Source organism: Canis lupus, chromosome 14, assembly GCF_048164855.1.
Source record: "Canis lupus baileyi chromosome 14, mCanLup2.hap1, whole genome shotgun sequence".
In the NCBI taxonomy this organism is placed as follows: domain Eukaryota; kingdom Metazoa; phylum Chordata; class Mammalia; order Carnivora; family Canidae; genus Canis; species Canis lupus.
The window spans coordinates 12106741-12132789 of record NC_132851.1 but is presented as its reverse complement, the minus strand read 5'-3'; the positions used below and the strand labels follow the sequence as shown (position 1 = coordinate 12132789).

General features: G+C 37.1%; 2 long non-coding RNA genes across 4 annotated transcripts in view; one reads left to right on the top strand and one right to left on the bottom strand.

Moving 5' to 3' along the window:
- Positions 1-18892, top strand: part of LOC140603725 (uncharacterized) — a 93157-nt gene extending 74265 nt beyond the window's left edge. For both annotated transcript variants that reach the window (XR_012006688.1, XR_012006687.1), the window contains 2 exons: positions 15968-16067; positions 17726-18892. This is a non-coding gene — a long non-coding RNA (uncharacterized lncRNA). The remainder of the gene's footprint in view (positions 1-15967; positions 16068-17725) is intronic.
- Positions 2900-26049, bottom strand: part of LOC140603723 (uncharacterized) — a 36881-nt gene continuing 13731 nt past the window's right edge. Inside the window, exons 4-5 of one of the 2 annotated variants that reach the window (XR_012006685.1) lie at positions 20078-20271; positions 2900-3043 (exon numbers count right to left, since the gene is read on the bottom strand). This is a non-coding gene — a long non-coding RNA (uncharacterized lncRNA). Of the gene's footprint in view, positions 3044-18580; positions 20272-26049 lie in introns of those variants that run through there. The other variant, XR_012006684.1, reaches the window with a different exon arrangement.

The window sequence follows — 26049 nt, the reverse complement described above, 5'->3', positions numbered from 1 at the left end:
TATATATATATAATATGTGTGTGTGTGTATATATATATGTGTGTGTGTGTTGTGTGAATTATATATGTGAATTATGTATATGAATTATATATATATATTATATATATTTTTTAGTTCTGTTTTTCTGGGAACAGACTAACTTGACTAACTCAGCAACCTTTCTATTCTCCCATCTCCATCTCCTTATCTATTCTCTCTAGCACAGTCTAATCTGGCTTCTATCATGCCAAGACCATCTAAGACCTTCATGTAGTTAAATCCAATGAACATTCTCAGTTTTACTTCTCTTGGCCTTTTAGCATATTTGATAACTGATACTTAGTTCCTTGTGAAAATGTTTGTTCTGCATCCTCTGTGACACCACTCCTTAGTTTTTCTCTACCTTTCAACTCTTTCTTTGTCTCTTTTGCAAGCTCACATTCCTTTTTCTGGCCATTAAATAGTAGAGTTCTTTCAGACTCATCCAGACCCTCTTCTCATACACACCCTAGGCAATCTCGTCTATGACCATTTGTACTTCAGTGATGCTCACGTTTTATTCCCTGCTGTCTCTTATAAACTCTAGTTTTGTGAACTCAAATACCTCCTTGGATTTAACACTTGAAGTCCTAAAAGGAGCTCTGCTACCACATTCCCCATCCTTCGGTATTCTTTATTTCAACAAAGGGTGGCACCATCTGTTGAGTTGCACTCTAAGAAACCTGAAGGCTTCGGTAACAATCTCCTCCTGTCATCTACCTTATCTAATCCATTACCAAATCCTGTCTAGTTTACCTCCTAAATATCTATTTAATCCACCTTTTCACCTTGCCTCTATTTTTATCCAAAACGTTATCTTCCCACCTAGTACGGAAAGGGCATCTCCTAGTCACACTCTCACCAGTGTTTCTTTTCAATCCATTCTTCAGACTGTTGCAAGACTGAAACATCTCTTACTCCACTCACTGCTCCGCACACACACCAGCTTGAAGCCCTTTAATCATTCCCCACCACTCTTGGGAGAAGGATCAAAAAAATCATTCACTGATCCGAGAGAGCTTTGTATGATCTGTCCATCACCTCTATTTCATCCCAACTGGAGCCTCCTGCTCTCAGGTGTTCCTACCACAGTCATTTCTCAGTTCCTTACTGGGGTCATCTTCCATCTTGTGACAGTATTTTGCACACTCTATTCCCTCATGAAGTGCTCTTCCTCCTGAAATGTTATTTCCTTAGGAAACCTTATCTAACTTACCATATTAAAATAGATCACAGTGTTATACTCTGCCATATATTCTTCCTTTTTTACAGCAATTATTACATTTGCCCTTGTGATCAATTAAGTGACACTCAATTCCTCAAGAATGTAAACACCTTGAGGGCAGGGATTCCATCTGCCTTATTCAAAGTAACCTCAGCCTTTTGCTAAAAAGACTGGCAGTAAACATAAGTTGACTTTCTAATGAGAAAGGAGACACTTTACATTATCTCCCCTCTGGCTTTAAGAAGAAAAAGATCCTGGCCATAGCTCTTTCTCCACTATTTAATTTAGTAGAAAACTAATAAAATATTAACTCTTCTGCTGTAACGCTTACTTCATTTTGATAATATTTGGACTTTCAACAAAGTTACATTGCTCCTGTCTAAAGAGATCTGAGGCCTCCTTCAATTTTCCAGCATAAGATACAACCATACAAAACAGAGAAGATACAGTGTGTTATGCAGTAGCCAGAAAAAGGGCTTCTAGCCTGAGCACTTGATGTCATTAAATGTAGTTTAGGGAGACAGTAAGGCTGCCTATAGTCAAATCCTGGATCTGCCACTTAAAGCTGTGTGATGATAGCAAGTTACTTAACCTCTCCAGGCCTCAGGTTCCTAATAAAATGGGATTAATAACAGAATTTACTTCATAGTGTGGTTGTGATGACTGAAAGAATTAGTATATGTAATACACTTAGGACAAGCTAAGCATATAGTGGTAATGATTATTTAAGATGCATTTATTCCACCAATAAGTTGAGTGGACCAAAATGACTTTTTAAAGACCCTTCTGAGTTCTGCTATTTCAGTGATTTTAGGCAGACTTTGCTACAGATATAAATCACACTCTACCACAGCCTCTCTGCTATATCATCTAATAATTCTGCTTCCTTGTATTTATCCTGAATATTTCTCAAAGCACTCCCTGTGAATTATCTCATTTGGTGCTCATACTTTTTAAGAAGAAATCTAATGGAAAGACTGTGGAGTCCAGTAGCAAAAGCCAGGGCTAGCAGGGCAACCACAAGTTCTGTGTCATTTATTGGAGTTTTTACTTGGGAAAGCCACGTAATTACCCTGATTTTCAGTCTCTTCACTTGCAAAATAAAATAATTAGGCTAGACAATCTTTATTGTTTCCTCTGGATATTTTTCTCTCTCCCTCTCTCTCATCATGATGTAGATACAGATATAGATATAGATATAGATATAGATACAGATATAGATATATAGATTTTCAGTCAAATATTCTTCCCTCCTTTAAATCAGCATTTAAGGACCGGCCCTTTCAGAAGACTGCTTCTCAAGCAATACCACCAATTCCTAATCAGCAGAAGAATTTACTTGCTCCCCTACAGATCTGTTGTAGGTCATTTCTTCAGTAATGTTGTGGATTTCAAGCCTAAATCATTCTTATTCTTTGAGTCTATAAAACTAATACTGAGGTTCCCACTCTCTATTTGAAAAAAATCAGTGGCTGACAATAGCATTAAGCACAACATTCTAAAAATAAGCTCTTGAGAAAGAAAGAGCCTGCCCTAAAGTTTTAAGATTTACCACAAGAGGGCAGAGCTGATTCAATTCTGGACAACTCTCTTTTCTTTTTTTCCTTCTTTGTTTCTCTTTCTTTTATTCCATTTATTTAATGTGTTAAAAGAGATACACAGATACAGTGATGATGAGAATATAAATTGGTAAAAACTTTTCCCAAAAATAGCATGGTTCCTTTCCTAACAATCATAAAAATGCTCATATCCTACAACGCCAATTTCATTTTGTTGAAATGTGTCCATAAAGTATGAGTCCTAAAGAAATAAAAAGCAATATATAAAAAAGCCTTTGTAACATTTTATACATTATCTTTTAAAAATTGAAAAATCTAAATGTATAATATTATAGATTTAAATAAATAAAACAATAAATAAATACCAAACTGGTGGAATCAACTGCAGCTTTTTTTTTTTTTTTAAGATTTTATTTATTCATAAGAGACACAGAGAGAAAGGCAGAGATGCAGGCAGAGAGAGAAGCAGGCTCCACGTAGGGAACCCAATGTGGGACTCAGTCCCCAGACTCCAGGATCACACGTTGGGCTAAAGGCAGGCACCCAAACGCTGAGCCACCCAGGCGTCCCAACTACAGCTCTTTTAAATGAATATTTAGAAAACTGGATAGCAAAGTATTAATATACTTACATTAAGTGAAGAGGCAAAAAATATAACATTTAATTTATTTTAGACTGTATGTATGTAGAAGGTATGCAAGAAAAAAAAATCACAAGTGCTTATTCAGTGAGACCAGAATAAAGTGTAGAAAAATGAAAAACATTCTTTTTCTAGAAAGGTAGAATAAGTAATTTCTTATTTGTGAAACTATTATTACAGCGTTATATATGCCATGCATTTTAAGGCCTTTACTTAGAATCAGTGGTGAGTATTCCACGTCCTTAGGGCTTTGTTCAAGACATTTTCACCTGAATTGTCAAGGGTGGCAGACATTGCTAGCTTCTACCCAATCTCCATTCTTCCCTCCATTCTTATTAACTAAATACACAGTTTGGTCACAAAGTACCCTGTTTTAATGCTCATCTCCCCTCTAAAACTTTACAACCAGAAAAATCATCCCAGTTCTGACATGTAGGCAGAGGCCACTGGTTGAGGCTTCTGGGAAAGCTCTTCTGACACCCTCAGCTGACATAAAGCTTTTGTCTTTGCCCTTTACCCATAGCCTCCCCCATATTCTTCTAGTACAGGATGCAGATATCATGCCTACAGGCAAAACAGCCATTTTGCAGCCATGACGATAAAAGAGACATGCAAAAGGTGGCAGACCAGGAAGACAGAGGAAGCCCAGTCTCTATGGGTGTCATGGAGCTGTCATGCCAGACCTGTACAATGGCCTCTGGATTTCTTGTATAAGCAAATTGAATCTATTTGGGAAAGTCACTGCAATCAAGTGTGCTGTGTTGTAGCCAAATAAAATCTTAACAGATACACCATGAAAAGAAACAATAGAAATATGAAGTTAACCTAGTAACATGAAGAGAACCACAATCAACTTCAAGGGTGGCAATGGGCATGTTGGAAGGATTAGTAGATGAATTCTTCAAGACATACCTCAAGGAGCCTCTTGATAAAGTTCAGTTACCAGAAGGCTTTATCTATGTTATAATATGAACTCTGGCTGCAGACTTTAAAACTTCTGAGCTCTCAGAGGGGCTCCCTGACTCAAATCTGGTGTGGCACCAATCTTTCCATTTTTGGTATAGTGGAAAGGGTATGCCACTTTAAAAATCCACCCCTAAACATATATAGTTGCACAAACATTCAAGCTACATGTAAAATATGCTTCTTATAGCATTGCCTTAATAACAGAAAAAGCAACATTTAAATGTCCAGTAGGGATTATATTAAATACCCACATTCTGGGATACTATACAACTTTTTATAAGTTCAGATCTGTAACACCTCTAAAGTTCTGTTTATTTTAAAAAGCAAGTAGTCAAGGGACACCTGGGTGACTCAGTGGTTAAGCATCTGCCTTTGGCTCAGGTCCTGGGATAGAGTCCCACTTTGGGCTACCCGCAGGGAGCCTGCTTCTCCCTCTGCCTATCTCTATACCTCTCTCCCTGAGTCTCTCATGAATAAATAAATAATTTTTTAAAAAGCACGTAGTCACAATATGATCCCATGTATTGAAAATAAAAGTAAATATATTAGATATTTATGTAAAAATGCATAAACAGAGGACTGGAAGGATGCACCCCAAATTATTCACCATTCACAGTGATTACCTCTAAGGAAGGAATGCCCTGTCTGCAATTGTATTGTTTGAATGTGTACAATTATGACTTGTGTAATTTAAATATTTTGCAAAGATACTTCTGCACTCCCCTCAAGCAAACTTGTTTAGGCAGAATGTTTTCACTACACTTTGTTAAATCTAAACATATTATTCTTAGGAAATATTATAAACATTTTAATATAAAATTTCATTTTGTTTTTTGTTTGTTTTGTTTTGTTTAATATTTTATTTATTTATTCATGAGAGACACAGAGAGAGAAAGAGAGAGAGAGGCAGAGACACAGGCAGAGGGAGAAGCAGGCTCCATGCAGGGAGCCTGATGTGGGACTCGATCCTGGGACTCCAGGATCACACCATGGGCCGAAGCCAGACTCTAAACCGCTGAGCCAGCCAGGGATCCCCAAAATTTCATTTTGAACATAATGTTTTTAACAAACATTTTTGAAAAGGAGAAATTTTATTTATAGCTGAAAAGTAATATAAAAAGTTGTTTGAATTTAAATAAAATCTGGTGGAACTAATAGTTCTTAGAGCTGTAGTCCTTAGTGCCCTAGGAAAAATCCTAGCATAGAGGCTAGAGGCTGAGCTGCCACACCTTCCCTGAGCCTGAGGATTCACCTCTCTGCAACTCTGAAGAAGGACACTGGATTGGGTTCTGTGCAGATTGCAACACTGGAAAGTCACTTCCCCAAGACTGGGAAATGACTCCAGCCTCCTAGACAGAAGGAAATCTTGCTAGCAGAGGCCTCTGACACAAGAGCTGACAGTCAACAGCAGCCAAGGTCATGAGACATTGACCCATCCCTGTGAGGCGTGCACATCAGCCTTCCCTCCTCATCACCTTCCTGCCGGCTTCAACAATAAGGGAAATAAATGCAAGTGTTGAGCCAACCTAGAGTGTATGCCTGTGTCATCAGTGATTTCTCTTGGTATGGTCTGCTCTTTGAATTCTGAACACAGGGGCTTTACATTTAAATGTGACTCAGAATAAAGCAACAATGCAAATGTCTCAGGGTATTACTCATTATTTAGGGATAGAGGGAGAGAAGAGACAGACAGATTCTCAGATCAAATAGATGCAAACTCAAATCCAGACTCTACTCCTTAATGCTTGTGTGTCCTTGGGCAAAGGAACTTAATCCCTTTTTTCCCAAATCTGTAAAGTGTGCTTTGGTGGGGTGGAAAATATTCCCTGCACAAAGAGATATCTGTGTCCTAATCCCTGGAGCTATAATTTTTACCATATGGCAAAGTCTTTGTAGATATGATTAATGTTAGGATTTTGACATGGGGAGATTACCCAGGTGGGCCCCACATGCAATTACATATATTATTACAGGAGAGAAGCAGAAGGAGATTTGATACAGAGGAGGAAGAGGCACTGGGACCACAGAGATAGAACTTGGAGTGATGCACTCACAGGTCAATGAATGCCAGCAGCCACCAAAAGCTAGAAGAGGCAACGAATGGATTCTCCCTTAGAACCTCCAGAAGGAGTGTTGCTATCTCTACTGACACTTGATTTCAGCCCAGTGATAGCAGCTTTTGAACTTCCAACCTCCAGAACTTTGACAGAATAGGTTTCAATTGTTTCAAACCATCAAGTTTGTGGTCATCTGTTACAGTAGACATAGGAAACTAATACAATGGAAACATAACAACAGTGGAAACAACAACAATCTTGTAAAATGGCTATGAGAATTCATGATTATCTGTACAAAGCTAACAGCACAGTGATGATCACATAATAATCAACAAATGGTATTATTTTTGTTCTCAATATATTATTTAAATAACCTGTAAAATAAATAATTTCAATTGAGTAATTTGTCTACTCCCTGCCTAACCCTACATATACTCACACTGTATCTCATAAAGTATTTAAAAAAAAAAACTGTAGCATGATCCACAAAGGGAGGCCAGAACCATAAGAAGCATAAGATGATGTCCTGGTCATTCATTCATTCATTCTTTCAACCAAATTTATCAAAGACAGTCCATGAGGATAATGGTGTAGAAACTGTAATACCATGTGTTAAGCATTCTAATAGAAGGATTTCCAAGGGGCCGAGGACCTCCTATTTCTCCCCAGAATTCCCAGAAGATGTGGAAGTGGAGTCTTAAAGAATGATAAGGAGTTGACTGGGGAGAATCTGGATAAAACATTAAGGCCGAGCAATTATTTGGGAAAGACACAAAGACAAATAGCATCCTAACAGCAAATGTTTCTGTATGATTCCGGTGTAGGGCTAGGGGAGGGGGAAGGAGAGGAGAAGCAAGAGACAAAACTGAAAAAAGAGTTAAGGAAAAGATAATGAAAGGACTAACGGGCCCTGCAAAGGCATTTTCTTAAAACTTTTATTTGTTCTTATAAGAGATATGTGTATATATATTCAAACCACTCAGGAAGATACAGATAAAAAAGAAACCCCTCTCCCATGGGCTGGGCCCTACTCCATAGAGGCTAAAGGAGCTGATGCTTACCATTTCCGATATTTGTCTTTCTGTTGGTCATCCTGAAACTGAAAGACTATGTATTTATACCTATTTCTCAATCAACTTTAAACATTATTGAGTGATGCCTCACTATAAAAGATGTACAAACCAGCACTTTCACACTTGTTCCCTCCACTGCCTCCTCCATACTCCCAGGAAACACATTTTTTAGTCATTTTATTGTGGGTGTTTATGCATTTTATAATATGCTTTGACCTCTTTCTCTTGATCTATTGATTTAGATAGTATCTGTAGACTACTTCCTGTATATGATGAATTTAAGCTCCAAGAGATAAGAGGCCATCTGTCTTCAAGATGTTTTTGTTAGAAGCATATCACAATTGCCTGGCTTATAAAAGTAGGTGAGCTACATGTACAATTAAGGACCTACTCCCCTTTCTTTACTCCCTCCATTATTCATCTTTCCCTACTATGCCATCTCTTTACATTGTCTTAGGTATATAAAATCTGTTTTGTCACTGAAAGATTTTTAACTTCTTCAATTTACTCATCAAGGCATGTTTAAATGAAGATCTACTTCAACTTACTCTGCTTGGCACTCAGTGGTCTTCAAACTGAAAACTTTTCCCTTATGCCAGTGCTGAGAAACTTCCTCATTTTGGTTTGGTTTTATGTTTTATTTGTTTGCTTATACTTCTGGAATATTTCTGTCTTTTCATTTTATATATTCCCTTTTGACAATTATTATTCAGCTGTTCTATATTGATACTCTATATTTTTTCTTTAATTTTTTTCTCATGTTTTCAGTGTCTTTCCCCTTTTTTTAAAGATTTTATTTATTTATTCATGAGAGACACACAGAAAGAGGCAGATACATAAGTAGAAGGAGAAGCAGACTCCCTAAAGGGAGCCTGATGCAGGACTCAATCCTAGGACCCCAAGATCATGATCTGAGCCAAAGGCAGATGCTCAACCACTGAGCCACTCAGGCATCCTGTCTTTGTCTTTTTGTTCTACATTCTAGAAAATTCCTTGGCTGTTTATTCCAGGCCTTCAACTATTATTATTAATTTTATTTTTATGAATTCTCTTCTTGATCCCCATTTTTTTTCATAACAGTCTGTTCTTGTTTGGTAGGTATGAGCAATCAAAATTACTTAAAAATGTTCTCTCCTAGAAAATGAGTGAAAATATAAGTGAGGGTGATAAAACATGAGAGATTCCTTACTCTGGGAAATGAACAAGAGGTAGTAGAAAGGGAGGTGGACAGGGGGTTGGGGTGACTGGTAATGGGCACTGAGGGGGGCTCTTGACAGGATGAGCACCGGGTGATATGCTATATGTTGACAAATTGAACTTCAATTAAAAAAAAAAACTTTTCTCTCCTACTATGAATTATGTTTCCTTAGAGACCAAATTTTCTGCTTCTTTTTCCCCCTTGGTGCTTCTTTTTCATACTGCTGGATCTCCTCAAAGGGTTGCTAAACTTTGACTGACGACTTATAGTTGAGTGATGGTTAACTGATGCATGGACTGTGCTGTCTTGTTGCTGAAAAAGCAAGATGGATGCGAATTCTATTTAGGTGAGGTTGATGTGTGGGCTTCAGCTAGGGTGTACAGGAGGAAAGCAAGAAGGCAGACTGCTCTCAACCCTCCCACTCTCAAATGTAAGATAAAGAAGATACTATTCAGAAGCACTACTCCCTGATCTGAGAAGCTTTATTCTTCCCAGGAAGAGTGGTACTATTTCTCTGAAGAGTACCTATCTGGCTTCAAACTACAGACAAATGCCAGAACTGCACACACAGTAGCAGAGGAAGAGGGTGGCATAAGCCAGGAGGAGCTTCTGGTCCGTAGTTCTTAATGACCTTGGTCATCTGATTCTGTGCTTCTTTCCACTGCTCAATCTAATATATTTATCGTGAAAAAAAAAAAAAACTGGTTCGCCTTACACTAGTTTCTTCTACATATATTGAGCCATGAGTCTTCCCTCCTTTCTGCTTTACCTATCAATGTGAACCTATCCATTTTTAGTCTCCCAGAAACTGGTTAAAATTTTTGGCTTGCTGATATTCCTCCTCCAAGTCTCTGTATCTGTTAGACTGCATTACCCTTTGTACTTTCTATCATCATTTCAGTGGGTTTTTTAGAAGGAGGAGAGATGAACCCATATGCTCAATTTACCAGCTGAATCATAAGCAAGCTTGGAATGATCCTATGGGCAGCTGAGTCCACTCACATATATTAATAAGTATAACTAGATATGTGTCTCTGGTTTAGTGTGAAGAATAAGTTAAAGATAGGAGACATGGTGGGGAAGAGGGGGACACACTCATTACTTTCAAAAGATTGCCATGCATTTATTCATCAATTCAGTAAATAGTAATTAAGAGCTACTAAAGGCCAGGAAAAATGCTTAGTGTTTTCTTTTCTTTTTTTTTTTAATATTCTATTTATTCATTTGAGATAATGAGTGGAGGGGAGAGGAAGAGGGAGAAGCAGACTCCCTGTTGAGCAGGGAGCCCCATGCAGGGCCTGATTCTAGGACCCCAAGATCATGACCTGAGCCAAAGGCAAACACATAGCTATCTAAGACACACAGGTGCCTTGGTGCTTCGTGTTTTCATACAGGAAATGAAAGGCAGTTTTTGCTCACTAAGAGCCAGAGCTTTGTGTCTCCTGCAGTTAAGTAAGCTTACAGCAACATTATGTGAAGGTATTCAGGAAGCTGTGTAGAAGTGACATTTGAGTATGGCCAGCATAATGTGAACATAGTCCTAATGGTGAAGATAATACTAACATATTTCAAGTATGGAAATAATATGAGCAAATTTCTTCAAGTGTCACTACAAACATTTTTTTGGAGAATACTTGGAAGGGGGCAGATGATGTGTGATTTGATGCTGTTGAGAAACTCTTAGGAGTAATCTGTCTGAATGATAACTCAAGGTAGGTGATACTCCCTTATTGTTGCAACAAGGGATAACATGCATGTGAAGTACTCACTATTGTAATGAAAACAAACAGTCGTTTAATAATGATAGGACTGTACAAACCTTATTCTATTTGGTTCTCCTAACAATCATGCAAGGTGTTATTTAAAAATGTATTACAGTGAGGAAACAAAGGCTCAGGATATTTAAGTGACTTATGTAAGAGTTCACAGCTAGTAAATGGCACAGTTGAAAATCAGCTCCAAATTGGTCTGACTCTCCATTTGGAGCACTTTGGAACATTGGCCCATATTGTTCACTGTCTGAACAATTCTGGGATCCAGAAATCCACTTAGAGATACAGACAGAATCCAAACACATCAGTACAAACACCTCCAAAATCTTCAATTCTACATTTCCACTCTTCTCCAGAATAGAAGCAAACCTACAGAACCTGTGCTAATCCAGAGCAAATCTGACAGAAGGGAGTAAGAGAGGTGATGAGGTACTGCAGGTTCCTGAGATTATTTGACTTCTATTCCCATTTATGGGCAGCATCTACTACATTATTTAGGATAATTAACTGTAGTCTCAAAGGAATATGTCCATTCCCACTATATTGTCTCTCTGATGGACATAAGGACAAGGCTAGGAGAAATGACAAAATATCTCTATGAAGATGAATCCTTTGGTCTGAGCTCCAACTATAAATCTATCTTTAATTTTTTTTCTCCTATCTTCCCACACCTAGTTAATGTCATTGCCTTAATATGATTGCTAAGGATAAAGAACTCTGGAGGAACTTGTATTACCCCAAGGACCAGCAAACAAAAGCTCATGATATTTATTTAAAATTTTCAATTTTGTGGATATGTCAAGGTCTTTATAAACAAAACTGACTTTTTCAGGGTTGGCAAATTAGCACCGTGTCCAGAATAATTATTTCCACAAGGGGAATTACATGTCTTTATTTCCCATCCCTATTCATTGGTGACAGGTACCACTCTAAGTAATTTGCAAAATAAATTCTGAAAATTGTAGGGAAATGTGTCTAGGATATCTTTGTCATGAAATAAAAAGTTCTCTGTGTCATGAATGGTTAAAGAAAACAGGATCTATAGAATCTATATATTTAAGGGAAATTATAAACTTGTAAAGAAACTGTCTTCTTCTTTGATGAATTTTGTTTCCAAGTGTTTCACAGGACAATACCAGGGTGACCAAGAAGACAATCTAGATGGATTAATATCAGAGAACTTACATATAGCAAACTGATTAGGACATAACATTGGACTTTGAATGCTTTGGTGGCAAAAACTTTTCTTGATGGTGAAAAGAAGAAACTAGACTTTTACTCTAATAAAAAGAGGTCTACTCTGCAATTCCACTCCTAGTAATAAACCTAAAATAACAGAAAGCAGACTTGAAAAGATATTTGTACACCCATATTCACAACAGCATTATTCACAATAGCCAACAGGTGAAAACAACCCAAGTGTCCGTCAATGGAAGAATGGATTACAAAATGTGGCATATACACATAATAAAATATTATTGAGCCATAAAAAAGAATGAAATTTTGATGTATGGTACAACATGGATGGACCTTGAAAATATGTTTAGTGAAATAAGCCAGACACAGAAAGACAAATATTACACAATTTCACTTATTCGAGGTACCTAGCTAGAAATGGCAAATTCACAGAGATAAAAGTACAATGGAAGTTAACAAGGGCTGGGGACAGAGGAAGGAAGTTACTGTTAATGGGTAGAGAGTTTTTATTCAGGAAGATGAAAATGTTTTGGATATAGATAGTAATGATAGTTACGCAACATTGTGAATATATTTAATGCCCCTGAATTATGCACTACAAATGGTTAAAGTGATAAATACTATGTATATATTATATTATTTTTAAAAAAGAAATTTTTATCACTATCACCATAAAAAGATTTAGAGTCTATATAATGTGGAGACAGTTGCTCTAGGACTATAAATTACAACAAAATGAGGTATTGCAGGAGTAGTTTTCAAACTTTTTAAAATTAATGGACCCTTGAAGAACCTTCTGGAAGCTATGGAACTCCTCTCTGAGGAAAAAAAAACCAACACACTGTTGTGCATAATTTGGGGGACGGGTTATGACACTGAGAAGCCTCCCCATTGACCTCTATGACATAGCAGTCATGAGAGACTCACCAAGGCTCTCAGGCCTTCTATTGAGGATGTCAGATGGTTTTCACTGAAGGAAGGGAAATCTCATTTGCCTGGGATCTCCAGCTTCAGCTAGAGGTCTAGGAAAACTCTGAAGTCACAGTTGGAATAATAGAACAAAAGGACACAATTATCAGTTCAATAGCTCATGGACTCATGAGCTATTGACAATGCGCAATTTCAGCATTGTCTAAACTAAATGCCTTTCTCACAACCAATGAATGGTGAATGGCAATACAGTCAGCACAAAGGACAAAGAATTAAACAGTATGACTTCATCTCATTAAAATATAGAATCATGTTAATAAGCTATTGCATTCATCTTTTGGGCCCCTCCTTTTTTTAAAGAAAACTTAATAACATCCTTTCTGAATGAAAAGAGGTTTTTGTATCCGGTTGTAATTTGAAAAGGAACAACTAAAATTATACATTTCAGAGAAATAAACACCCTTTCATTACTGGTCACAAAGTTCTATTTTTATACTACTAGTTAAGGCTTACTATTCTCTCTAAAATTTCTTGTATTGGCAGCACTTTTATGCATTTAGTAAAAATTAGTACTTTATAATCCTGGGATATGAAGTATAACAAATTCAAAAAGTTTTAAATAATAATTTTCTTTGTTTCTAGCTCTCAATTTATTAAATATTCAGCTTCTATGTTGACTTATTCTCAACAAATTCAAATAGTAAAAGCATTTGAATGTGGACTACTGCTATTGCATTTCTAACAAATGTACAAATCAGCACCTACTAATGAACAAGAGAGAGAATAATGAAAAGCACTGTGAATTGCATATTTAAATTTTTAAGATAAATAATGGATCTTTTTGAGATTTTTGTGAATATAGAATGCCACAAAGTCAAATGACACGTGTAACTAAGTCTAACCTAGCAATAGTCCTTGACCATTTCCAAATCTAAATATAATTTGATGTTTTATTCGAAGTTCATATTCATCCTACCATATAATCTAACAAATTCAGCCTGACAGAGTTTTCCATAACGATATCTGTCCCCTGAGGCACAACATCCCATTTTCATTGCCCTGCTGATCCCATTTCCTTTTATCTGTATTTAATACTTTCCCTCCTGAATTAAGACAAAGGCCATAGGAAAGATGGGCTAAGAAACACTTTTAAGGTTTTCCACCACACTCTGTTTAGAATTCAGTCAGTGTATAGTCAACCAAGACTTACTCCATTCACACAGATTAAGAGTAATGCTTTTTACTGTGGTGATAACTAGAAATAAATGTGATTATTTAAAGATTTGTTTAAACCCTCTTAAATTTCTATCTTTTTTATAAGCCATCATCATACTAAGGCCTATAAATCTTTGGATAATTTGATAAGTGGTACAATTGAGCAGCATGCTCCAAAAGGTAGCATGTGTATTGCCACTGATGTGTGAGATGATTTTACATGGGCAATTGATAGATTTTTGTAATAGTTATATTTTTTATTTTTATGTTTTTCTCATATCTACTGCAAATAACACTGCATGTCCATGAATAGCAGAAATAGAACATTTCCTTTTTGGATAGTTCTATTTAAGTTAAAATGGATATATGTGAAAGAAAGCTATTAAGTAAGTAAGACTACAGATACACTGTTACAGCAAAAATTGGGAAAACAATACAAAAGAGGAATATACAGTGTATGGAGGCATAAAGAAAGGAATAATCAATTGTGCTTGAGCCTGAAATGAATTCCTTTAGAGGGAATTCCTTAAGAGGACAAGGAAAGAGGAAAGGAATTTCAGACAAAGGGGACTATGTACAAAGGCTCTGACATGGTATATGTTAGCGCCGGTGGGTTTCTGTGGCTAGTTGGGATGAGTGAAAGCCTGTAAACCAGAGAGACAGCAAGGTACCAGATCAGATCACAAGAGATCTACTTTGCTGTACTAAAATTAACATGCACTTTAAAATTAATGTAGACAATGGAAAGCCACTGAAGGATTTTAAGCCAGAATTAGCAGGTTGATTTGTGTTGTGAAAGTCACTCTGGAATAATTTGAAGCCCTGAAGAAGGCAAGGAGACCATGAGAGACAGATTAGTTAAATAACATTATGAAGGCAGAAAGGAAAAGACCAGGAGACTAACTCAAACTGCATATACCAGTTATAAGATACACAAATCATGGGAATGGAAAGTAGAGCAAAGGGAATATAGTGAAAAATACTGTAATAATGTTGTATGGTGACAGATGGTAATTATTTGTCATGGTGAGCATGGTGTAATGTATGTAAAGCATTGAATCACTATGTTGTACACCTGAAACTAATACAACATATTTCAACTATATTTCAATTAAAAAAAAACTACATGGAAAATATTTCTGAGTGACAAGGGTAACATAAACATCCTTAAAAGGCAAGTGGTAGAGTAAAAGGAAAACCTTTGGCCACCATCCCAGAAAACGTTCATATGCTTAATACATAAAAAGTTCCTCCAACCCAATAGAGAAATATTTGCTATTACATTATCATGATAAAAATCATGAGAACAGATAGTTCACATAAAACATGTTTTAATTCACATAAAAACAGAAAAGCATAGCAAATGTATGAAAAAACTGGAAGTTATTAATAATCATGAAAATGTGACTTTAAGAGAATGAAGTACAGCACATTGCCCATCAGACTGTTAAAAACTGATAATAAAAAATTAAAAATAAATAAATAAATAAATAAATAAATAAATAACTGATAATATTTAGAGTTAGAAATAGTGTATATAAAAGAGCACTTTCATATGTTAGTGGAACAATAAATTGATGTAGGGAATATACCATCAATAGGTAAATGGTTTGTCTTAGTTAAAGTCATTTAGAGTTTTAAAATTATATTTACAAAAGCTATAAAAGAAGAAAAATGGGAATGTTAATATGTTCAGTGTCTAACCCACCCCAGAGAGTGTGTGCCATATTTATGAAAAAACACTACTCACTACTTCCCTCCTCCACAAAATAATAAATACATTTACTAATTGATATAATGTAGTGGAAGTGGTCAGGAAAAACAGAGGAGAAATCTGAGATACTCAAGAGAGGAAACTTACAGATTTTAGTGACCTGGTATGTGGGAGGTAACAAGAGAAGATAATACATTACTGCTCCATTTTTGGCAGTTTGGTGGTATCATTTCCTCAGATAAGAAACACAAAAGAATGTTTGAAAATATAGATAATTAGTTCATCTTGAGACCTGATGGTTTTGAGAAATCAATGGTACGCTCAAATGAAAATATCCAATAGACTGTTGAATATTTGAGTCTGTATCTCAAGAGACGATCCAGGCTGGTGATATATTTTTCAGAGTCAACAGGAGATGATGAAAGCCTGACTTTGGTGAAATTACCAGGGAATTTATGTATCACGAAGAGAGGACAGCTAAGACAGGAGCTTTGAGAATACTGGTGAGTTAAGGAGTGTAGAGGAAGGAAGTACACTGCTATGGTTTGAATGTCTGTGTCCCCCTAAATTCATACATTGAATTCCAGCTCCCAAAGGTGATGGTATTAGGAGCTGGGGTCTTTAAGAGTTGATTAGGTCATGAAGGTGGAGTCCTCTTGAACGGAATTAGCACTCTTAGAAGAAACCCCACAGACATCTCTAGCCTCTTCTACCATTTGTGGACAAAGCAAGAAGATACCTGCTATGGACCAGGAAGAAGACTCTCAATAGAGTGCAACCATGCCAACACCTTGATCTTGGACTTCCTAGCCTCCAGAACTATAAGAAATAAGTTTCTGTTGTTTATAAGCCACCCAGTCTAAGATATTTTGTTGCAGCAGCCCAAACAGACCAAAACACACACCATAAAGGTGTTTGTGGGGTGACTTCATGGACCCATACCCAGATTCAGACAGAAGGTATGTCCTTCCCTTGGTCAACTGGCCTGGATACCCAGGCCTCAGTTCTGCCACCCTGATAGCCAAGTGGGAGCCTATGTCTGTGCCTACCAATCCCTCATCACTTCTAGAAAAAGGGTGTAAGTGAAGATAAGTCAATGCATCTGCTTTGTCTGAGTTAAGAAATGCACCCTTGGTTTCAGAGGAAACAGAACGCAGTTCCTAAGGAAAAGTCTTGGAGCTTGCAGCCACATGGGTTCTTAGCCCACAGACACCGTCTCTGGATCCAGATGTAATGACGCTGGCAGGCAAATAGTCATCTCTCTTTTCTCATATATTATTGAGCAATCTATGCCCTTTTGCATATACACACAAAAATAATCATATTAGTCCAATTGGATTAGTTCAATGCATATCATTTGTAAGCCTCCTGAGAAAAGATGGAGAATACTTTCCTTTGTTTTCAGAAATCTGATTGAAGCAGATCATACATATGTTTACAAAGGATAAAGAGCCTGATTAATTTAAGTAGGTTAAGCTACAAGGAGCATTAGTCACAGACATCATTCATTAACAAGTGCCATCTAAAAAAAACTAGCATAAAAAATCATCAATGGCTAGTTGAAATTCACTAAAATATACTCCAATCTATAGTCTTTACTTAGCAAATCTCAAGGTAAATTTATTTATAAAATCAAATCATCTTCTACTGCCCTGTTATAGAAAATCTCAAGGTAGATTTAGTCATAAAAATCAAAGTCCAGTGTAAGAAAAAATAAACACATTGAAAATTAAGTGTAAGTTTAGAAAATATGAAGTAGTATGAGTAACAGAAATGAAATCAAATATTCTGACCACTCTTAATTTATTCTTTTTTCCCCCTGTTCTTAAAAACAAAACCCAAATTTTTATGGATTCCAAATTCAGTATTTGCTGTTAAATTAAGTAATGTCTCAAAACTGAAATGTTAGCATTAAAACCTCTCTGTCTCATCTAGCTCTTTTAATAAATTCTAGTAAAACTATAACTATGGGATCTTGAATTTGCTAGGTCTTTGGGTAGGACTTTGAAACCTTTTATTACACAGGGATATTTGTTGTAATGCTCTTTATTATAATTGTATTTAACATATGTTTTAATTCTTCATGAAAACTAAGATTATTCCTTACCTAGGAATGTATTGAAATTCTATGACTAATTAACTATACATTATTTTTTCTCAGAACACCAATATAGAATATTTTTAACCCACTTGAACAACAACAACAAAAAAACCTGCAATATTGCTAAATTTCAAGAAGGGAAGACAATGGATTTTCATCTATGTTGGATGACATTTAAAATCTGCGTCCTCTTGGCCTTCCAAATACATGTGGATCACAACATGAAAGAAAGGAATCAGAAAAGAAAGAGTATAGGGAAAAAATTGAGGCCGGATGACAGGCTCATTAAAATGTGCAGAAAGCATCTCTAACTCCCTCGAGAAAGCTGTTATCGTGAAATAATCACATTGACGAACATGGAAAAGAGTGGACTCCGGCAGGGGCCTTATATTGCACCCAAGAAGTTGGTGATTATATCCTGGAAATGTGACCCCCGTGAAAGCCTGGCTGCTTTGTTGCTTAATAGAGTTCACAGAAAATGCTTGTCTCCAAAATGAGATTTTTCCCCCATTCACTGTGCAGCCGGGAGTCTTGACAGGATGAGCAGGGGGCCATTTCTCCTAATCAAGGAGGGGGATGAGAACCCCTGGGGGCAGAAGATTGTAAGCAATCAAGCTCAACGTTGCAGGGAAGAGCTCTTGCCTTCTGCTCAGTTGTCAAGTGGTCATAAAGGAAGAGTTTAAGGAAGCTGCTAGAATTTGGCAGCCATAAGGGATAATAGGTTAGATGGACCCATTTTTCTTAGCAATTATCCCATTTCCATCTCTGAGGCTATGAGAAATATTCCCTTGCTGCCTAAGCAGCCTATCTATGTATACTGTTTAGCTCTAATTAGAATCTTTGTTAGTCTTTCCATTTTCTCACCCTGTTGGTTCAAAAATCTTAAGTATATTTTAATCTGAAGGTACTGAATGGAACATTTTTCCTCGATGCAGCTGGACTGTGGGATAATAGAAAGGACAATGACAGGGTGGACAGTGAAATGAAATAGTAGTCAGGACCACAGGTGAGAGAGGCCTTTGGAAGACTCCAACTCTGGGTTTGTAAAGAGGGACGCATTCCCAAATCCTGATTTCTGGTTTAAACACAATTAATGTAAATTTTTTGATGAAAAGGCAAATAGCAAAATTTAAAAAAAAAATTTGTATTCTATGATTCCTTTAATATTTGCTAAAGTACGTGCTTGTATGTTTTCTTCACATATCAACATAAATGCATTAAAAAGAATAGAACATGCTACTCTGTTATTAATGGTAACTACTTCTAGGGTTGTCAGGAGTGAAAAGAGACCAACTCTTCAATCATGAACACTGTTCTTCATTGTTTGGAATGTTCCCACAAGAATGAATTCATATATTACCTGTGTAAACTCATAAGTACCTTTCAACAGATGGGAGGAAAGATGGGGTTGGTCCATAACTGAATCTGGGCATGGATGTGGAACAGAATTTTATCAGAGATTCAAGGATTTCCAGGTAAAACTATAACTGAGGGATATTCTAAAGTGAATATTCACACCATGGAGGTTCTGTCCCCATTCTAGAGGTTCTCTGAGCAAGGTCAGAGACTACTATGTGCTTGAAAGTCACATGTCTTAGATATGTGTTTATCAAAATAATCACATCTTCTCTGGAATATCCCAAAATGTTCCTGACAAGAACAAGAACAAGAGTTCTTCCAATGGTCCCTAACTCTGTAAGTAACATGCCAACCTGGCCAAAGAATGAAAATTGAGGCCCAAGCATGACATGCTGATTGAGTTACCCCCAGAATTGGTGTGATTTCTCTGCTGTGGGTGCACACCCTATGTATTAGAGACTTGAAAAAAAGGTCCATTGAAATGTCACGGACCAAAACGTTTACAAACGAGAAACTAGCACAATATGCTGCAGACCAGGACATATCCTGGGAATTCGGCAACAGCTCACTTCCTAACATAAGACTTAGAACTGCCTAACAAATCTCATATAACACGTGGAAATGCAAGCTTCAGGAAGGCAAATGAAAATATTTTTGATTGTGAGTTTTCAGTCTGAGGCTCAGGCTCTGGTTTTAATGCATCCTGGAGTCAGTAACTCCCTCCATATGTTGCTTTTTGTTAGAGGTATGCTTGCTTTAATGCAGGCAGGGATGCGGGGTTGGGTGGCTGATGAGTCAGGAAATGTTCAAAAGGAAAGGCAAGCATTCATTCAGTCATTCACATCATCTTCTCTCCAATTTCAAGGGGCATGTTCATCCTGTGCCATGTGCAGCTTCTAGAACAGAGGGCCAAATTGGCCCAAATGTCTAAAATCCTTTTAGTTGAATCCATTATACTAATATCTGACAATTATGAACTAAGTCTCATTTAACATGCTTAGATGCTCTCACTTAAAAGGCAATAATTACTGAAAAAGAGTGAGTTGTATAAACCTGTTTCCGAGCACGTTGGTTGACAAGACACCCCACTGGTTATAATGCAACCATCAGGCAGAGCTTTTTATATTTAATGTTGAACAAATTATCCTTCATAAATGGCAGATTGAGGATTCTCACTGTCAATCTTGCTTTCCATTCGGCTACATTTCCATTTCACAGAACATCTTGAATCTAGCTGAGGGAGGTCCCTAAAAATATAGAGCAAAAATAAATGCAAAAGGAAGAAGTCTAATAAGAAACTCTATGCTAAGTCAATAACAATTAGGTATCTTTTCCGTGAAAATTCCCTCAAATGATGATTTCCAAAACCCTATGGTCAGTGTGTGCCTCTGCATCCATGGCAAGAGTAGCAAGAGGAATGGGGTTGGGAAGACTTGTGTTTGCACTATATCATGTGTCTCTCATTGCAAAAACATATAGGATATAAAGCTGCAATGCATTGTAAAGGTCATCTAATCTGACTCACTGTGGAAATTTCCATTCAAATGGAAATTCAAACTCCATGTGATTACTCTTCATTAATGCATCACCCAAGGCCTCCTGAAAGGAGTCCTTTGCATTGCTGGGCCGCTGTCTCCCCAAATTCTTAATTAGGAGCCCCAACCTAGAGACCTTTAATTTCTATCCATTTGCCCCTCCAGAGAAACTTACCCCAACTGATTTTGCACTATAAACCTCTTAAAATATAAAATTAAATCATAACATCATTTTATGAAGAATAAGATAAAAAGTAATTTTAAGTGGCTCTTCCATTTTTTAAAATGGATATTATTAAACATTTTGTTAGAAAGTTTGTTTTATTATAATCAGAAATACAGAGCAAACATGTAAAGACAAATTTTTATTTTTTCCCTGTTTATCAAGTTCTAAACATGATTTACTTTAATCATGTGAAAAATGCATTCAAGTTAGCTTGTATATAGTTTGCAAAAGAATGCATCTTGAACTAGATTCAATTTTAGTATCTGTTTCAATATCAAGAATATTGCTTCCTAGGGGCTGGAGATACAATGATGAACAATTTGCAGAGCCAGTCTTCATCCCCAGAGATTCTGATTCAGTTTGTTCAGGAATGAGGCTCTAGTGCTGGTATCTTGTGAAATCTACTCAAGGGATTTTATTGTATACCAAGTTGACACCACCAGTCATTGGTGCTATTCACTCTGAATGGACTGTAGGTTAAAACTGTTCACCCACAAGACATCTGAAATACCTATTCCTGACAAAGAGCACATTAACTAGAATATATAAAGAACCATCACAGAATTTTTTAAAAGATTTTATTTTATTATTTATCCATAAGAGAAACAGAGAGAGGGGAGAGAGAGAGAGAGAGAGAGGCAGAGACACAGGCAGAGGGAGAAGCAGGCTCCATGTAGGGAGCCCGACATGGGACTCGATCCCAGGACTCCAGGATCACTCCCTGGGCCGAAGGCGGGCGCCAAACCGCTGAGCCACCCAGGGATCCCTATCACAGAATTTTTTAAAGAAGGAGACCCCATTAAAATTGTGCAAAATTGGGCAGCCTGGATGGCTCAGCGGTTTAGCACTGCCTTCAACCCAGGGTGTGATCCTGGAGTCCTGGGATCGAGTCCCACATCGGGCTCCCTGCATGGAGCCTGCTTCTCCCTCTGCCTGTGTCTCTGTCTCTGTCTCTCTCTCTCTCTGTGTCTCTCATGAATAAATAATAAAATCTTAAAAAAAAATAAAATGGTGCAAAATCTTGGGATAGGCACTTAATAAAAGAGAATATCCAAATGGCTAATAAAAAATGTCTTTGTTTTCATCAGTCATCATAGGAATGCAAATTCAACACATTTTAATACTACCAGACACCCACCACCAGTTCATGGCTAACATGAACAAGCTAGACAACATTAAGTCTTGTCTAGGATGAAAATACAACTGGAATTCTCCTATGTGGCTGATGGTAGCGTGACTAGGTATAAATTCTTTGATAGATGGTCTGGCAACATCAGCTAAAGCTGAATATATCCATACCCAGAGGCATTTCCTCTTCTAGGTATACGATATTCAAAAGAAATATGTACATATCTTCATAAGACATGTAGAAGAATATTGTACTATTCATGCTAGTCAAAAACTGGAAACAACCAAGTCCCTCAGTAGTAGAAAGGATAAATAAATTAAAATATATTCACACAGGTATACTATATAGCAATGGGAATGAAAAAACTATCACTACGTCCCAAAATATGAAAGGGACAGTGATGGGAAGGGAACATAACGGGGCTTCTGAGATATTGGGCTTTTTATTTGGGGGCTGGTTATTTGGGTTTCTTCACTTTCTGGAAATTCACAGTATCTTATCCTTTCTGAATGTAGTCGTGTTTCAAAAACTTTTAACAATTACTCACCATCAAAAATAATAGGGTGTGGCTCAGTTGGTTGAGCATTCGAATCTTGGTTTCAGCTCAGGTCATGATCTCAGGATCCTGAGATCAAACCCGGCAATGGGCTCTGCGCTCAGCATAGAGTCTGCTCCAAAGTGTCTTTCCCTCCTCATCTGCCTCTCCCCTGCTTGCACATGTACTCTCCCTCTCTCTTTCTCTCTCCTCTCTCTCCAAAATAAATAAATAAAATCTTTAAAAAATAACAGTAATCTCTTATTAGGACAGCATTTTATAATTTGAAGCTGTTTTCACCCATGTTGTGCCATTTAATTCTCTCTTTAATTAATTGATTCATTTATTCACCAAAATTTATTATATCTCATTTGTGCAAGGTGCTGTGCTAGGTGGTGCAAGCAATACAAAGGCTAATAACACATGGTTATTGGCCTCTGGGAGCTTACAGAACTAAAAACCTGAAGAGAAATACGTTGGGATGCAGCACTAGCAGCAATAATTTATCGTCTCCTGTATACGAGGCACTGTGCATTACCAACATTCTCACATTTAAAGACTTCAAGAAAATATTCTAATATTATATTTATTTTCTTCTGTAAAGATTTAGTATTGTATGAAGGAAAATATGAGATTTTTCTGGGGAAAGAAAAGAAATTTGCTTCCAAAGTCCATGTCTAAAGACTCTACAGAATCTATAAGCACACTGATCTACTTTCTCCAGTGATTTCATCAATTACAAAATATAACTACAAATTCCATGCCAATATTTGTTCCATTTGATTATTTCACATGGCATCACCTAAGAGGGACTGTGTACTAGTTTAAGCTTATTTCCTGAAACCCAAGAAATTTAAATGTTTCCAAAAAAGTACCAGTCTGAAAGAAATATGAGCAAAGTTGTTAATGGTGGACTGTAAAAATAATAAGATGGCATAAGTATTTCCAAGAAAAGTTTAATGCCTCCATTTAATAGGATGCGGGCTTTACAAATGAATAAATCTCCCATGAGTTAATGTCTAGTAATATATGTGACCATTCACATACATCAATTATATAGCATGATAAATAGCACTTTTAAGAGCATGTGAATATATTTTACAGGATTAATCCTGTACAACCCATGGAATTTTATAGATTCCCAATTCAGTAGCTTTTGTTTGATATTTAAGTGGGTTTTTCCTCTATCTGATCCATGGTAACATTTTGTGGACTTTATCCATATTTAGTCCATTCTCAAAATATACATCTTTTACTTGGCTTAGTCCAACACCTTGAAACAGAATGGCAGCCAATAGATTTTGACATATGAAATTATCTGCTGTAGCTAAATCATTCATTCAACCTTTGTGGTGTCATCTTCCAAGTGCTGTGTGGTCCAGGCACTGTGCTAGGCACAGATAAAGCAGCTGAATAACTGTAGGCCACCTGTATATGAGCAGGGCAGCTTGGTGTGGTCATACCATGGAATGCTCATACTTGTGAAGAATGAAAACGTTTCTTTTTTTTTTTATAAATTTATTTTATTTTTTTGGTGTTCAATTTGCCAGCATATAGAATAACACCCAGTGCTCATCCCATCAAGTGCCCCCCTCAGTGCCCATCACCCAGTCAGCCTCACCCCCCCACCCACCTCCCCTTCCACCACCCCTACTTTGTTTCCCAGAGTTAGGAGTCTCTCATGTTCTGTCTCCCTTTCTGATATTTCCCACTCATTTTTTCTCCTTTCCCCTTTATTCCCTTTCACTATTTTTTATATTCCTCAAATGAATGAGACCGTATAATGTTTGTCCTTCTCCGATTGACTTATTTCACTCAGCATAATATCCTCCAGGTTCATCCACGTCAAACCAAATGGTGGGTATTTGTCATTTCTAATGGCTGAGTAATATTCCATTGTATACATAGACCACATCTTCTTTATCCATTCATCTTTCAATGGACACCGAGGCTCCTTTCACAGTTTGGCTATTGTGGACATTGCTGCTATAAACATCGGGGTGCAGGTGTCCAGGCATTTCATTGCATCTGTATTTTGAAAACAACGTTTCTGACACTGTGCTTATTAGCACTGGGTGTTATAAGAATGAATGAGATAAGGTCCCTACCTCGGAAAAGCTCACAGGCCTTGGAAGTGAGAAGCATATAAGTGTATCATAAGTGTAAGATAAGTGTATCATAAAAAAGGTCTGAACTGAATGCTATAGCTGGAGAGGAAACCACATGTTCTGCATTATAAAAATCAGAAAGTTTTAAAGAAGCAATACAGAGCTGGTGGTAAAGACAGAAAAGGTCACTCAAAGCAAGGAAACTACATATGAAAAGTATGGGGGGGACTCATCTTCTCCTGTTTTCCAAGTTCCTATTCAAGTCATAAACAGGGACTTCAGTCCTCTTAGAGATCTTGAGAAGTTTCTTTTGACCTCTCACTCATTCCACCCTAGATGAAACCATAGCTGAGGGGATTGATAAGACTGGTGAGACTCAGTTCATGTGCTCATTTCTTATAAGCAGCAGCAATGCTCCTCCAAGGTATGCCAGCTCAAGATTTCCCTGGACCCCTGTGGGAGACCTACAGTTATCCAGTTGCTTCATCCATGACCAGCTAGGTATGCTCAGTTCAGAACACTGATTCCAAGCTGCCTCTTCCTAATCTGTATTACTTATAATAAAATTGATTTATTGATCCTTGCCTCCCATGGTTCTTCAATTGTTTCAGAACCTGGAAAGGAGAACTGTTCTCCTCTTCAGATGACTCTCAAATCCCAGTACAAAGGTTCTCATTGTTTGTGAGTTTGATGTGTAACAAAAATGTTGGGAAATATAGCATGACCAATGTATAGAGGAAATTATGGGGAAGGTAGAATTGAAGAGGGAGTTGGAAGATGGATTGTGAAGGATATTTTATATTATGACAAGGAAAATTTGCTTCATCTTATCATCAATTAGGACATTGTAGGGATCCTCAAGCAAGGTAATAAGACGATCAGATTTGTTTTGAACATATTAACTCTCGCAGTAAAATGATGGATTAATAAGTCATATGATGACATACAATCAATGAGCTATTTCTACTCTGCAATTAGCTATATGACTTTGGTCCAGTAACTTAACATCTCTCAGTTTCAGTTTAACCACCCTCTGTGTGGACAGTACCTAGCTCATAGTGTTGATCTGAAGATTAATCGAATGAGAAATTAGATGCGTATAGTAAGCAATGAATAACGGTGGCCTCTATAAGTCCTCTAACATTTGAGATCCTACTTGTCATGTCTAATGTAAAACATCTCGGGTAATCATTAGTGCAGCAGTAGTGTTTCAAGTAATCTTTAGTGTAGCAATTTTGCTCAACTTCAACCCATGCTATCCATCAAAACGAATCAAGAAACTTTTTTGGCAACCTCCAGTCCCTGGCAGGAAACCTCTTCTACTTCCTGCTGCAGTTCGAACCAGTCTAGGCCTGCAAGTGCAAGCAAGTAAATGCATGAAAACAGAGGAGGTGACGCTCATGGGAACAAGAACAAGAATAGCACAAGATCTCTGGCAAATAATACCAGACGTCTACAAAGATGCAAAACCACTCACAAGCAATATTTACAT